Source organism: Aricia agestis, chromosome 6, assembly GCF_905147365.1.
Source record: "Aricia agestis chromosome 6, ilAriAges1.1, whole genome shotgun sequence".
NCBI lineage: Eukaryota > Metazoa > Arthropoda > Insecta > Lepidoptera > Lycaenidae > Aricia > Aricia agestis.
Window position 1 is genome coordinate 3,212,852 of NC_056411.1, and position 16,113 is coordinate 3,228,964.

The window sequence follows — 16,113 nt, forward strand, 5'->3', positions numbered from 1 at the left end:
TTAATGAAAAAGTAAAATTATTTATTTATTTGTACACTCTAGAGTTTACACTTCTAGAGTATCAGAGTTCAGACTACTACAACAGAACATTGTCTTAAAAACAAATAAAAGAGCAAAAATACCACAGAGTGTTTAAGTTTCCAGTTTGTACACTTGGTATAACTTAGGCCCCGGGTCTCGTAAAGTATGGAACTAATTATAGGTTTAATTCGCTAAGGGTCTGACCGCGTATTTTGCACTTAATTTGACAACTTTGTGCGTCTAATAAACACAAATTACTAAACGTACTTTTGTGTCGTTTATTTCTTGAGAAGCATTGCATGTATGTTTTCAATACAATATGAGGGATAATATTATAACTTACTAGCTGTTGCCCGCGACTTCGTCCTTCGTCCGAAGTAACTTAATTTGAACAAATTTTCGTGTTTTCACCCCCATACAACCCTTTTTTCCAGTAAGAAAAGTAGCCTATGTCCTTTCTCAGGCTGTCTGTATACAAAATTTCATTACAATCGGTTCGGTAGTTTTGACGTGAAAGCGAGACAGACAGACAGAGATACTTTCGCATTTATAATATTAGTATAGATAAGTAACAGTAGTACTGACGTGGGAGAGCCATGCTTTGGCACGAATGGGCCGGCTCGACCGGAGAAATACCATGTTCTCACAGAAAATCGGCGTGAAACAGCGCTTGCGCTGTGTTTCGCCGCGTGAGTGAGTTTACCGGAGGCCCAATCCCCTACCCTTTTCCCTTCCCTACCCTCTCCTATTTCCTTCTCTACCCTCCCCTTTTCCCTTCCCTACCCTCCCCTATTACCCCATTCCCTCTTAAAAGGCCGGCAACGCACCTGCAGCTCTTCTGATGCTGCGAGTGTCCATGGGCGACGAAAATTGCTTTCCATCAGGTGACCCGTTTGCTCGTTTGCCCCCTTATTTCATTAAAAAATGATATTATAATAATATACTTTTGAATTCTATAAATTAGAATAAATAAAATGGTACAGATATATTTTTATTCAATATTATTTTCTTCATTATATTTTCATAATAATGTCATTACATACGTAACAGTGCCCTTAAAAATAGTTTATTCGGAGATACAGCAGCTCTGCGTCGACGCAACGCGCTGTGTGGACTGGCTCTAATTCGTTTCATTTGGTTCAAACTGAAAATCTAGCTTCGTCTGAAAACAACAGAACAAGTAGGTGTCTACTGTCTACGTCTAGTCAAAAACAAAGGAAAGTGGCTGCCCAACTCACAACGTCATTGTTTTGTCTCGTTTATATACAATACAATACAAATGTGTTTTGGCGCATGAACGAATTCAGAATCAGAGCTTTAAAGTAAGTACACAGCTTTAAACTACCCCTTCCTTTCAATGTCCTTCAAGTATCATTTTCAAGGACCATGATGAAAAACTATGATAAGGTACCAATATTATTATCTATAACATGCACAATAATTGGCGTCGATCATGGGCAATCACAGACGAATATGCCTCACTGCATATTCGTAATTACTTATATTGGTCCATCATTTGCCAACGTGGAGAAACTGCAATTACAACTAAAATTTGTAACGTGGGAGAGCCATACTTCGGCACGAATGGGCCGGCTCGACCGGAGAACTACCACGGGCTCACAGAAAACCGGCGTGAAACAGCGCTTGCGCTGTGTTTCGCCGAGTGAGTGAGTTTACCGGAGGCCCAATCCCCTACACTTTTCCCTTCCCTACCCTCTCCTATTACCCCATTTCCCTCTTAAAAGGCACCTGCATCTCTTCTGATGCTGCGAGTATCCATGGGCGACGGAAGTTGCTTTCCATCAGGTTTATTATTACATTAAAAAAAAACGTTCAAGCCTATTCGCGGCTCGCTATAATTTAAAGCTTACACACATATACGAAAATTGCAAGTCAGGAAAAGATATGATTATTTTTACGTCGAGAACAAAGTGGCATAACTCTTAGTAATATTTTCACATTCTTTTGACGCCAGAATAAATGTGGAAATCTGGTTTCCATAAATTCGTATTATGTGATTTTTTTGCGCCCCTTGAATCTCACTTTATGCTATTATTTACTCTCGCCTGTATATTACGTTGTAGCTCGACCCTCTCGCACTTCGTTTCATACATTCGTAAAGTGCTAGCCCAAACACACAGACAGTTAACGTGTTGAGTTTTGAAGAACCAGACCTTGAAGATGTACACTTCTTGTAGTCTCGTGGGCAGCAGGAAGTTACTATATTTGCCGATTTCTTTTTCTCTTTTAAAATATATTAGACATACTTAGTTTATAACTCATTTTTGCCAAAATGTCCTTGACTACAATTAAAATTTCCGGTATCGTTTTATATTGCCCAAATTTATTTCTCAGATCGATAATAATAATTCACTTTTAATTCATTCAGTGTTATTGCAGTCATGGTCTTTAATCGTAGTAAATGGACATGACATGATGGATAAATAATAAGCAAGCTGCAAGACTATTACAATTTACAACATGCTAACCTAAATTCTATAGGTCATACTAAACATCCCGTATTCCTGACTGTTTGCACATACCACCATATCTCCATCTCAATGGTGACATCACTCATGACGTCATGCGCCGTGTAAGCACTAATGTAGATGAGGTTCGATAATGCTAAGATCTTGCATGCGACAGATAAACTAGAAATGACATTGAGGTACAAAATTGTCGGTAGTGCTTGCTAAATAATCGCACAGATCCTCGAGGATTTTATGCCACTAATTTTAGTGGCATAAAATCATTTGATAGTGTCATCATTTTGAGAGATAAAATATGTTTATCATAATATTATGTTCTAGATAAGAAGCAGCTGTATTCCAAAATAATACGAGTGATAGTTTTAATTTTACCACCATTATGACTATTTGGTTGACATAGATAGGAGAGTATGTAAATGTGTATGTGACCCTTTACAACTTGACAGCGTTTGTTCCTATTTTGACCACGCCATAAAAGAGGTTTGTAGAGGTGTTGTTATTAGACTCGTTAAAAATAAATTATAAGCAAAAAACTTTTTGAAAAAAAGCTTTTATTTGTCGCGTGATTTGTTAATAATAAACTAGTAATAGACCAGGGTAGAAGCCTTTAAAAATAATGAAATGTGAAAAAAAATTATAATAGAATGAAACCCATTAGAAAAGGAGGGAAATATGATAAAAATTAAAGGAAAAATAATTTACGGGCGATCTGAGGTTGGGAAGGGGATGGGGGTGAGTTTTTAAGGGTAAAAAACGGATTTTCTCGATTTCCGGCAAAACTAAAAGTCCTATCGAAAAAAGTCAAATGGAAAAGTTGTAGATAATAAAAAGATCTAAAACTTTTGTATTTACACTTTTTTCACATAACCTCAAAATTTATGTGAAAAATTCAAAAAACCAAGTTTTTGGTTTTTTATTTTTATCTTTTACAAAAATTATTTTTTTATAACGAAATTTTGTGAAAACTTACCTTTTTATGTCCCAAATACACTGTAATTTATTTAATTAAAAATATTTATTTTTTCACCTTATTTTGAATTAATATCGAAAAAACACCCTAATTTTCAATCGAAAATTCACCCGTCAAAATATCAGCTTTTTTCAAAAAATTGGTGTGGTTTCTGTTCGTTGAAATCTCTACTTTCCGATGGTGAAAAAATATATATATGTTATTATGGTAAATCTTCTCAGAAAACGCAAAAATTAAAAAAAAACTTGAATTTGAAAAACTTTTTTTAATTATTATAAATAATTTTGAGCTATTTATTAAAATTTAGACTTTAATTACTCGAAAAACGTTAGATTACATGTGACGTTGATAACAAAAAAATTGCAAATAAAAATATACTACTATAATTAACAAACAAATAAGTTAATTAAATTAATATTTAATAAGACATCTACAATATTTGGAGAAAGTTGTCTAATTTTCTTTAAATTATATGCGTAGATGCTTATTTATAACTATTTTGAGATAAATTATATATACACCTGAGTGACCTACGAAAAATTGTAGCCCATCAAAAGGTATTTCGTGGAGAAGTGGGGAAGGGGCTAGGCGGGTCTGGGTCTTACTACATACATACCTACTATTATATACTATATATTTCGTAGCAGCTGTTACATTAAATGATATTTTAGTACAAGATAAAAAAATAATTATCTCCTTAATTTTGCACAAACAAATTTAGTTAATCCCATGAAAAAAAAATATTTCAAAATCTATAAAAAATATATTTAAAATCTATAAAAATATATAAAATATATTATATCGTAAATATATTTCTAATAAAACAAACTTTTGGCCGATTTTCATATATATTTTATACTTTTTTATAGATTTATAATATATTATTTATACATTTTGACATTGATTTCTTTAATTTTTTTTTTCATGGGAGTTTATTCACGATTAAATAGTGAAGACATTATTAATTCGATTTTGTCTTTTCAGATTATCAGTATGGATGAATCTGTTTGTATCATTTGCAATAAGGCAGATGATAAGCAAGTGTATGCAATAAAAAAAGCAGCTGAATCGTTTAGTGGTATCCAACAAAAAAAGAATCGACAATAAATACAAAAAATTTGAGACTTTGACATCAGCTTTTATTCATCGAAGTTGTCAAAGTCAATATAATGACGAGACCGCAATAGCTACATTTTGTAGTTCAAGACAAAAAAAAGCAAAGGAAGGAAAAGAAGTAATTAAAGATGCTCTTGGATTTAATTTTGAATCTCATTGCTTTATCTGCGGTGGATTTTTCGGTAATAAATCAAAAGAAAAAATTTCATGTGTTCAAAGCAGCGATACAAGAAATAATGTATTACAGTATATTAAAAAACAGAACACATTAAATGATTTTGATAAATGTAATTAGAATTAAATAAATCAACTTTTTAATTGAAACAAATTGCAGCAATCACATTTTTTAGATGAAATTATTTATAATAATTAAAAAAAAATTTTCGAATTCAAGTTTTTTTTGAATTTTTGCATTTTCTGAGAAGATTTACAATAGTAACATATATATTTTTTTTTACCATCGGAAAGTAGAGATTCCAACGAACAGAAACCACACCAACTTTTTGAAAAAAGCTGATATTTTGACGGGTGAATTTTCGATTGAAAATTAGGGTGTTTTTTCGATATTAATTCAAAATAAGGTGAAAAAATAAATATTTTTAATTAAATAAATTACAGTGTATTTGGGACATAAAAAGGTAAGTTTTCACAAAATTTCGTTTGATTGATTGTAGTTTGTTTTGTTTCAAAAGTTTGTTAAAGTCTTGAAATTAACTTAATTTAAGTCTTTAAAAAATCGTACTTAATTTTATGACTAAAAAGTTAAATATCACTTAAAAAAAATTACCGGATTTAACCGGGCGTTTTCTAATGCCCGACTGGTTTTGACTTAACATAATAAGACACGACACGACAGAACGCGACACGACGTGACACGACACGACACGACACGACACGACACGACACGACACGACACGACACGACACGACACGACACGACACGACACGACACGACACGACACGACACGACACGACACGACACGACACGACACGACACGACACGACACGACACGACACGACACGACACGACACGACACGACACGACACGACACGACACGACACGACACGACACGACACGACACGACACGACACGACACGACACGACACGACACGACACGACACGACACGACACGACACGACACGACACGACACGACACGACACGACACGACACGACACGACACGACACGACACGACACGACACGACACGACACGACACGACACGACACGACACGACACGACACGACACGACACGACACGACACGACACGACACGACACGACACGACACGACACGACACGACATGACTTTTCAATTTACTCTCAATAAGCCTTTTTGTTTGATACCCATATTGCAGAAGTGCTTTAAAAATAACTATATTCCTCTATCTTATATGATCCGCCATATTGGATGTAGAATGACATTACGTTCGTTCCCAAGTTACTCTCAATGAGCCCTTCCATTTGATACCCATATTGCAGAAGTGCATTAAAATAACTATACCTCTACCTTGGATCAGCCGCCATATTGGATGTAGTATGACATGACATTCGTTTTCGAGTTACTCTCAAAAAGCCCTTTCATTTAATATCCATATTGTAGAACAGCATAGAAAATAACTATTTCGCCATCTTGGATGGTCGGCCATATTGGATTTAGAGTGATGTCACATACAATATCATGTATTGTCATCCAAACTAAACGTGCCAGCAAAATTTCAGCTCGATCGGTTAAATATATCTACTCTAAAATTGAGTTCCAAGATTTCGCCCGAACATACATACTTACATACATACAGAGCAAGTTAAATAAAAGCTTTTAAAATAGGACGGGTTTTTAAGTATGTTTACTATTCAACAATACGTTTATTTAATTACTTTTTGTTGAAATTCAAGCTGCATGCATTACAGCGCGATGCTTGTCTTTAACCAGTTTAGGAAAGAGGGCTAAAATCTAAAGTGATGCCTGAATGTAAGAGCCAGTCCACACGGCACGTTACATCAGCGTCGCGTCGACGCAGCGATGCCGTTGCGTTGTTTTACATATAAATAACCAAGCCAAATAACACGGCCCAGGAGGGAGCCTACGCCAGCCTGCCATGAGTGCCGCGCTGCGGACGACACGGCCCAGCACACTCTCGAGGTGTGCGATTGTTGGGCCGTGCAGCGCCATGATCTCATGGCGGTGCTTGGGCGGAACCTCTCGCTCTCGAGCATGGTTCGCTGCATGCTCGAGAGCGACGAGGCATGGCAGGCGGCACTCTCTGTCGCGCCGCGCCGAGGGGAACACTTTAGTTTGCCGAAGCGTTCCCTAACTTTCGTGGAGTCGTTCGTCGTCGTGGAGGGAGTCCTGTGTTACACAGATCCAGGACATCCCTCCGTATATACGGCTGAAGGCAAACCGCAGGTGGTTTTAGTGGGTAAGCCCGGCGCTTCTCGTCGGTAGTCTCATATACCCCCGGGGTGCTTCAGCTTGACCCCCAACTCAGGCACCCATAAAGGGTTTCCTCACATGACGGATAGCAGCCCCCGAGACGAAGCGGGACGTTCACGTGTTCACGTTAAGACTGCTTCGCAATAATAACGCTGCGATGATGTAGCGCCCATGTAGCCGACTATGCGTCAGATGGCAGCGTTGCGTCGACGTAGTGCTGCCGTTGCTTTGTTTTACACACAAATAACCAATATGTTCACACGGCGCCCTGCGTTGGCGTAAGGCACACATGACGGACAGCAGCCCCCGAGACGAAGCGGGAGGGGGTGTTGACGTTAAGACTGCTTCGTAACAACGCGAACGCTGCGAAACTTGCACTGTGATACCCGGCCCAGTGTGGCCGGCTATTCGTCAAACGGCAGCGCTGCGTTGATGCAACGCTGACGCAGTGTGCCGTGTGGACTAACGCGTGTTATACGCGTTATATGCCTTAATACGTGTGATAAGCCTCAACTATGTTAAAATCTATAGCGCATCCAGATATCTTCATCCGGTGCGACGTCAGGTATCGTCCAAGCCCGCCGAGCGTGTAATGCAACGTGACACGTCGGCGAGCCCTGACAAATATATTCATACACGTTCATACATGCTCATACACGCTCATACACGTCGGAATCCCGAGCGTGTTCCTGCGGGATAACATGTCACGGTGATGTGTGAATTTGTGAAACTAACAACATGTTATTAGTGGGAGTATATTTTATGTACAGTATAGAACGGTAACTTTCATACTATTTTGTCCCATAATAGCTGGTGCAACGAAATGTGTACGATTGACCTAAGTTTGACAACCAAGTAAGTACGAAATGCACATCTGATGTGCATTTCGTGAACCATTTTTTGCTTCTGTTGCTCTTCCATATTATAATTTATCAGGGAGAGCGAAGCGAGCCCAAGTATATTATCCCACAAGGCCACAACGTGCACATTTTATGGTACACTTTTTTTTTAATGAAATAAGGGGGCAAACGAGCAAACGGGTCACCTGATGGAAAGCAACTTCCGTCGCCCATGGACACTCGCAGCATCAGAAGAGCTGCAGGTGCGTTGCCGGCCTTTTAAGAGGGAATAGGGTAATAGGGGAGGGTAGGGGTGGGAAGGGAAGGGAATAGGGGAGGGTAGGGAAGGGATTAGGGTAGGGGATTGGGCCTCCGGTAAACTCACTCACTCGGCGAAACACAGCGCAAGCGCTGTTTCACGCCGGTTTTCTGTGAGAATGTGGTATTTCTCCGGTCGAGCCGGCCCATTCGTGCCGAAGCATGGCTCTCCCACGTATAAACTATCTTGCCTATTGATTTGTGCTTTAACATAGTAATTTTTATTTATGAGCAGATGTGTTATCAATTATCATCTGTCGATCAAGGTTTCTTATAACAGTTTATGTAGATGTGTTATTAACAGTCAGTCAAGGTGTGACGATGCGAGCCCTCACATAGCTTGGCATTTTGGTTTTTTTCATAGACTGGGGTAGTACAAAGGTTTACAAAGCCGTGAGGCTAGTTACAAAATTTCAAACTTTTAACAATTAAATATATAAAGCGTTGTAAAACGCATCCGTGGTCCAGTGGTTCAGAGCTCGGCTCTTGACTCGGAGGTCGTGGGTTCGATTCCCGCGTTGGAAACATGTTATTTCCAAGTTTGGTTAGGATAATGCAGGCTGATCACCTGATTTTCTGACAAGTAAGATGATCCATGCGTCAGATGGGCATGTAAAAAGTTGGTCCTGCGCCTGATCTCTCGCCAGTCGTGTCGGTCTGCCGTCCCACTGGGTAATGAGAGTAAAGGAATAGAAAGTGCCCTTGTGTACTGCGCACACACTTGGGCTCTATAAAATTACTCCTGTGTAGCTGGCCTGCTTTCAGTGAAACCGGCCACCGTCACCGAAACCGGTGTGGGAGCTATATTATATAAGGCGTTGTAACACGCTTCACGGTTCCGAGCCAGCTCTTGATACGTGAATGTAAATTAGCAAAATCAATAACAGTGAGCACATGATTCAAACATGCAATGCAATGCAAATACTACGTACTTCAACCCTAAACCTCTTTGTTTTAGGCATTAAATTATGTACCTAACTGCAAAATTCGTCACTTAGATTGCATCTTTTCCGTCGTTGATGATGACTAAGATCAAGATTAAAACAAGAAAAAGGACTCACGAGGAGCAATATCGACTCATCTAAAAAGATGAGTTATAAAGAAATTATAATATTAAAGATAAACCGTAAAGAAAACCTTTTGATAAGCATGTCTATCGTATAACGAGCCTCGCTTCTGTGGATCATATTATCCAAATCAGATAAATAAGATTATACTTTAAAAGCAGTCTTTGCTAAATATTATGATAATGCTGAAGGTTTTATTTTAATCTTGTATTATTATAAAATGTAAGCTGTTAGCTGAAAATGTTGTTAACCTCCAAAACTTTATGAACTCTGGTTTGAAATGGATTTGGTCAGCAGTACATCATTCTATAGAATATCGGAAAACTAAGCGATAAAACTTTCCGGTGTGTAACTGTGTAATGTGTATGTCATAGTACATACACATTACACATTATTATTACTATGTACCATAGAGGAAATCGATTCCTAAGCAGTTGACAGACCAACGTCATTTGGTCGGATCATGTCAATTTAATGTTAATTGTGATCTGTCGGCTGTGTTTGACATAACGCGACCAAACTACGTAGGTCCTCCATCTGCCTAGGAATCAACTTCTGTGATAGTACAGTACTAACTTTTTTATGATCATAGGGTTTTTCTCATAGTCAAAAATATCTGTTTCAGCTATTCTACGTATACTCTAAATAGGAGCAGATATACAGCGGATACAGATGTTACCTTGTATTATGATGCTGAATAACCATGATTGTGAAGCTGTGTATTTCACAATCGATGTCGATCATAGGACAATAACTAAACAAAATGCATTGCTACGTGTTCGTCCTCGCTTGTTACCATTGCTGGCCAACGTAAAAACGTCACAGAAGGATTAATAAGATCGAAGGCTTACATTCAGCCGTTTTATGTTCTGCACACAGATAGCAGATATATGGAAACCTCACGTTTGTTTAGAATGATTGAGAAGACCGGTCGTAAATCCAGTGAGCTGCATGAGCGCATTGTGGTCGGGATATCTTCAATGAACAAGACCAGAGTTTACTACGCGGTATTCTGTATGCATGTAGGTTTTGGTTTATATATATAAAAATGGATTTTCAATTCTGTTAGTAACGCTAAAACTCGAAAACGGCTGAACGGATTGGTCTTGTTCTAGTCTTAAAAAATCGTAGAATTGCAGGGAAGGTTTTAAAGTGACACGAAGTTCACCGGGACAGCTAGTTTATTAATATTATAGAACTGAATAAAAATTTTTGCTTACAAGTAAAATATTCACACTGTATTTATATTATCTTTATAGTCGTTATCATAGATATCAGAAACAAACATGGTCGTTATAATTAAATACGATGCATGACATTGCCTGTGATCGTTGTAGAAAAATTTTAAGGTAAGTATCTGACAAGTATTTTGGACGTGGGAGACCCATGCTTCGGCACGAATGGGCCGGCTCGACTGGACGAATACCACGGGCTTACAGAAAATCGGCGTGAAACAGCGCTTGCACTGTGTTTCGTCGAATGAGTGAGTTTACCGGAGGCCCAATCCCCTACCCAATTACCTTCCCTACCCTCCCCTATTCCCTTCCCTCCCCTATTTCCTTCCCTTCCCTACCCTTCCCTTTTACCCTAGTTCCTCTTAAAAGGCCGGCAACGCACCTGCAGCTCTTCTGATGCTGCGAGTGTCCATGGGCGACGGAAGCTGCTTTCCAGCAGGTGACCCGTTTGCTCGTTTGCCCCCTTATTTCATATTTAAAAAAAGTACAAAACATTATTTAACTAGGTAGAACCTCTCTATTATATACAGTCTAGATATTTTTTATTATTAGTATTAGTTAGCTGGAGAGTGTAAGAGAAGATAAATCATGTTTTGATCTTTTCTTAATATATTTTTACTTTAATTAACGCATAATATATCGCATCGCATATTATATAATATCGAATCTGCTTCTTATTTGTTGTTCGTGGATTTCGTTATTAAGAGCTCACCTGACTCTAAAAATCAAACATCGTCCTTCTCTCTTCACACTCACGCCCGTCTTTCATATGCCAGGTGAAAAAGGACGGCGCGGAATCATCGCCGAGATAGTTTTACTAGAACTAGAGATCGCCCAATGGTCGAAATTCGACCTTAGTTCATATTTTTCAATTCTTGTCTCTGGGACTCAGCTGATCTCAGACTGGCCGTGTAAGCATTGTCTAATAGTATCTAAGATTCAATAAAAAAACTATAATCCATTTTCACTTTGTCACCTTGTTGTCAACAGACTTCAACCATAAATAAAAGAGTATAATTCGTATGTATAGGCTTGTTATTAAAAAATCTGTCATTTTCCTTGTGTGTGTGTTGTAGTGTGTGTAATGTTTTATTTGTTAAAAAAATGTATGATTAGAGCATAATTTCAAAATAATTTAGCTCGATGCACTCCTTCACCATATAAACTATAACTATGCAAAATTTCATGCACCTACGTTTCCCTATTTTTCGTAAAAAGGGTTACAAAGCTTTTCGTTCGCGTATTAATATATAGATAAAAGACGAACTATATCTAATGATTATGAAAAAAGTGTTTTGAGCAAATTTAGGTTTTATCAATACCTCTTTAGATATTAAAAAATATTAAAGAAAAGACAGCAAACTTCGAAGATCCAAGCAAAAATGTGTCTAAAACAAGGTTTTTGTGAAAAAGGAAACTATCGAGCATTTTTTGAGTAATCGTGTTTTCGTCTTGAGCATTTAATATTTCAATCATTCAAAAAAAACAGTTTTCTAGACCTTACAGATTTTGAGATCTAGCTTAAAGTATGTAGTCAAGTTAGGGTCATATGGGCTCTTAAACTTTGTATCTCTTAATAAGCTTATAAACTCTAAATTATATTGTGTAAACATAGAAACAGATAAAGTTAAATGAAATTCTCTTTGAAATTCTAAGAGTTTAAGGCCAGGCAATACTTGTGCCAATAAATATACACTGCAGACCGAAGTGTCTTAAAAAAACTAATATTTTATACGAAAATTGAGAAAAATACAAGTTAGAGTCGGCGCGGGCAAATTGAAATAAAATATTGAATTTATATCAGTTCTATAAGATGTTTGCAGCCAATTTGTGCACTGAAGATAAAGTAATGTTATTTTATTATATGTTTTTCGTTACTAGTTTCAGTGTTAATTTTCATATAGGTACTTATTAATGTTTTGGCCCTATGGTGACAATTTTTTTGTAACATCGGAAAACTTTATGCAGAATACTTTGCGATAAATAAAACTATAATTGCTTCTTAGCAATAAAGAAAACATAAGTAAAACATTTAAATAAAGACTTAGAGCACACATTAAGCGTTAAAAAGTAAACACCTAGTAATTAAGTTTGTGCTGTTCAAATTCCAGCGAGCGCTGTTGATTCCCGCTTTTCCCCCATTCCGGGCCCCTATTCCCCGTTCGTCTCCCCCATATTCCCCCATTCCCGTTGTAATCTCGATGGTACATAGGCTGTTCGGGGCAAATATTTCATGAAGTAAATTCCATACACGAGAAATTGGAATTCTAAATACAAATACACATGAAGGCACGTTGTTACTCCGTTCGGAATGCAATAACTGGCTGAACTGAGAATACTTGCCTGTATTTAAATAGGGATATAATTTAGTGAACATTACTAAACTAATGATTAACGGACTCATATTAACAATATATTATTTTGTACTATTTAAATAGTAATATGTAACATAATAAATATATATTATAAAGGGTGTAACAAAATTAAGTGATAATACTTCACATGTGTATGGGTCCCCTTAGCAGCGTTGAAAGAGAATGGAGTTTTGTATGGAAAAATGCTCTGTAAGCTCTGCTACATTCACATTGAACTCTACATATAAAGGGGACACATACACAACCTAAAATAATGTTATTATCAATTAGTTTTGTTACACCCTGTAGAATGGTGGTGTACATACTATAAGATCTGTCTGTACCTAATGAAAAGACATTCAAAGATATTATTTTTACATGATTAACTTACTTATTTTCATACTTACATAATATTGTAAATGTGAGTGTCTAAACCAGTTATAACGAAATAAGGTGATGAGATACTTGTAATCCCGGAAAAGGAAACAGTATAAAGTAATTTTGGCGTAAACGTTATAAAACACGTAGCAATTTGCACGTAGCTTCTGCACCCGTAGCATGGCTACCGTAGAAAAACGAAAGTATAGGCAAACAGAGGAGATAAACCGAAGGTTCCGCTCCGATGTTTACTGCGGCTAGCCGCGATCGACAAAAATTCAATTAAAATGCCACTTTATGACGTAGACTATTATAAAGTCTACGTCATAAAGTAGGATTTTATTTACATTTTTAGGACTATAGTCTATGTTATAAAATGACATTATATTTGATTTTTTGTCGATCGCGGCTAGCCGCGATAAAGATCGGAACGGCACCTTCAGTTTATCTCCGCTGTTTGTCTATACTTTCGTATTTCTACTGTAGCTATGCTACGGGTGCAAGTAAGTAATTAGTGTTCCTTGTGTAAAACAAGGGACACACACATCCTTAATGAAGAGAGAGAGAAGAAGATCGCTACTTTCGTTGCAAGCAAATACCTAAGCCCCAAAAATGTCTTTCCACAACACCAAAACATAGTTAATCCAATACACTCATAAATTCCCCCACATCTTTCGTCCCCTTTATTAAATCCACAGATGCACCGAGCCCCTTCATTCAAATCAGAATGGAACCTAATACCCCATGTAATTGTCCGATTCCTGCCCCAGTGGGAGACAACCGTGACAAATGGAGTAGGAAATCTCATTACCCACCGAAATTTCACTTATTACCCCCACAAATAAAGTTATGAGTCAGCTCGTTCTGTATCTATTAATCTTTTGACACGAACGAAAAAATAATCAGAATCGACGTACTCTGTATAAAGTTACATGCATAGTTTTCGTGGATAAAAGTATTTTAATTTGAAATTCCCTTTGTGACTCCAAAATAAACCTGAGACCGAAAATAAATACCAACAGCTGACTATAGAGTTACCTTATTGAAATTCGGTAAAAAGAAAGATTCAATAAGAAAAAGATGTCATGACGTCATATTATGAGAAACCAAGTTTTTAATCATATCTTTATATCTTTAAAACAAAGTATAAAAACTTAAACATTGCAACAGCCTTTAATAAAGCATAAAAATATTCAAATAGATTTTTTATAGGAATGCTCGCTCGTGAGATGAACTTTTTAATCCCTTTATTGAAATAATTTAACACGTCATGATAAAAGATTTCACTCCAGCAATTCACGGCATCAGATTTTGGATTTAAATCCATGCTAAATGATAAATATTACATAAATGCAAAAGTGTGTCTGTTTTTCTGTCTGTTTGTTACCACGTCACGGCTAAACCGCCTGGGTAAGGAGATACTTAACAATAACTCCCCACACCGATTTCGGTGACGGTGGCCAGTTTCATTGAAACCAGGCCAGCTACGCAGGAGTAATTTTATAGAGCCCAAGTGTGTGCGCAGAACACAAAAGCACTCGACTCTATTCCTTTTTCTCTCATAACCCAGAGGGACGGAGGACCGACACGACTGGTGAGATGTCAGGCGCAGGACCGACTTTTTATATGCTCATCCGACGCATGAATCATCTTACTTGTCAGACAAACAGGTGATCAGCCTGCATTGTCCTAACCAAACTTGAAAATAACATGTTTCCAACGCGGGAATCGAACCCACGACTTCCGAGTCAAGAGAACCACAGACCACGAAGGCGTTATGGATATACTATGAGTCCTAAAAAAGGATAATTTTTATCCCGGAAAATTGTACGGTTTGCGATAAAGAAATGTTGGCACAACAGAGTTGCGGGCATCATCTGATTGAAATAAAAACAATCCGAATAATCTGCCCTCGAAAATTCTAAACAGGATTATTTTCTGGCTTCCCGAAATCGGTTTTGCATTTAATTGGGGGGTTGTAGATGAATTTGAACCGTCACTGCTACTAATTACGAGCTAAATTGTCTTGGCAGGGTGATTAATAGCCTCGCTCGTAAGTAATGAGTGATTCTGTAGTTGTTGCCTCAACAATTAGAGACTTGGTGTGGTTAGCTCGACTATATTTCACCCGACTCCGCATAAAGTTTAGTGTATCCTACTAGCACACACAGGCATAGTTTTCGAAGAACAGTATAACAGTTTATGCGTATAGTTCATAGGTTTAGTAGTGGGTTTCTAGATCGATTTTTAATCGACAAGATTAACCCCTACAAAGATTTCGAGGTATACATGCTGCAGCCATTGGTGGTGTGTGTAATGTGTTAGGTTTATCTTCGTTACGGAACGGGAAAGGAGATAGGATACTTTATATCCCGGAAAAATGTACGGTGCCCGCGCGATAAACGATTTTGACGCAACGAAGTTGCGAGCGTCATCAAGTTTTAAATAAGTTGAAAATAAAACTATTTTTAGTAAGTACAGGTTGCCTAGAACATTTTTTTGACTTGACAAGTCTTCGTTGACTACGAAACCCTAAAACGGAACCCTAAACAGCTGATTTTTGTTTATCGATAGGTCAAAAGTTATATAATTTTACAGTCACATTGTCCTACAAATAGAACAATCCATATTTTAGGACCATCATATCGAAATACGTGGGAGAGCCATGCTTCGGCACGAATGGGCCGGCTCGACCGGAGAAATACCACGTTCTCACAGAAAACCGGCGTGAAACAGCGCTTGCGCTGTGTTTCGCCGAGCGAGTGAGTTTACCGGAGGCCCGATTCCCTTCCCTATCCTTCCCTATTCCTTTCCCTTCCAATCCCTACCCTCCCCTATTACCCTATTCCCTCTAAAAGACCGGCAACGCACCTGCAGCTCTTCTGATGCTGCGAGTG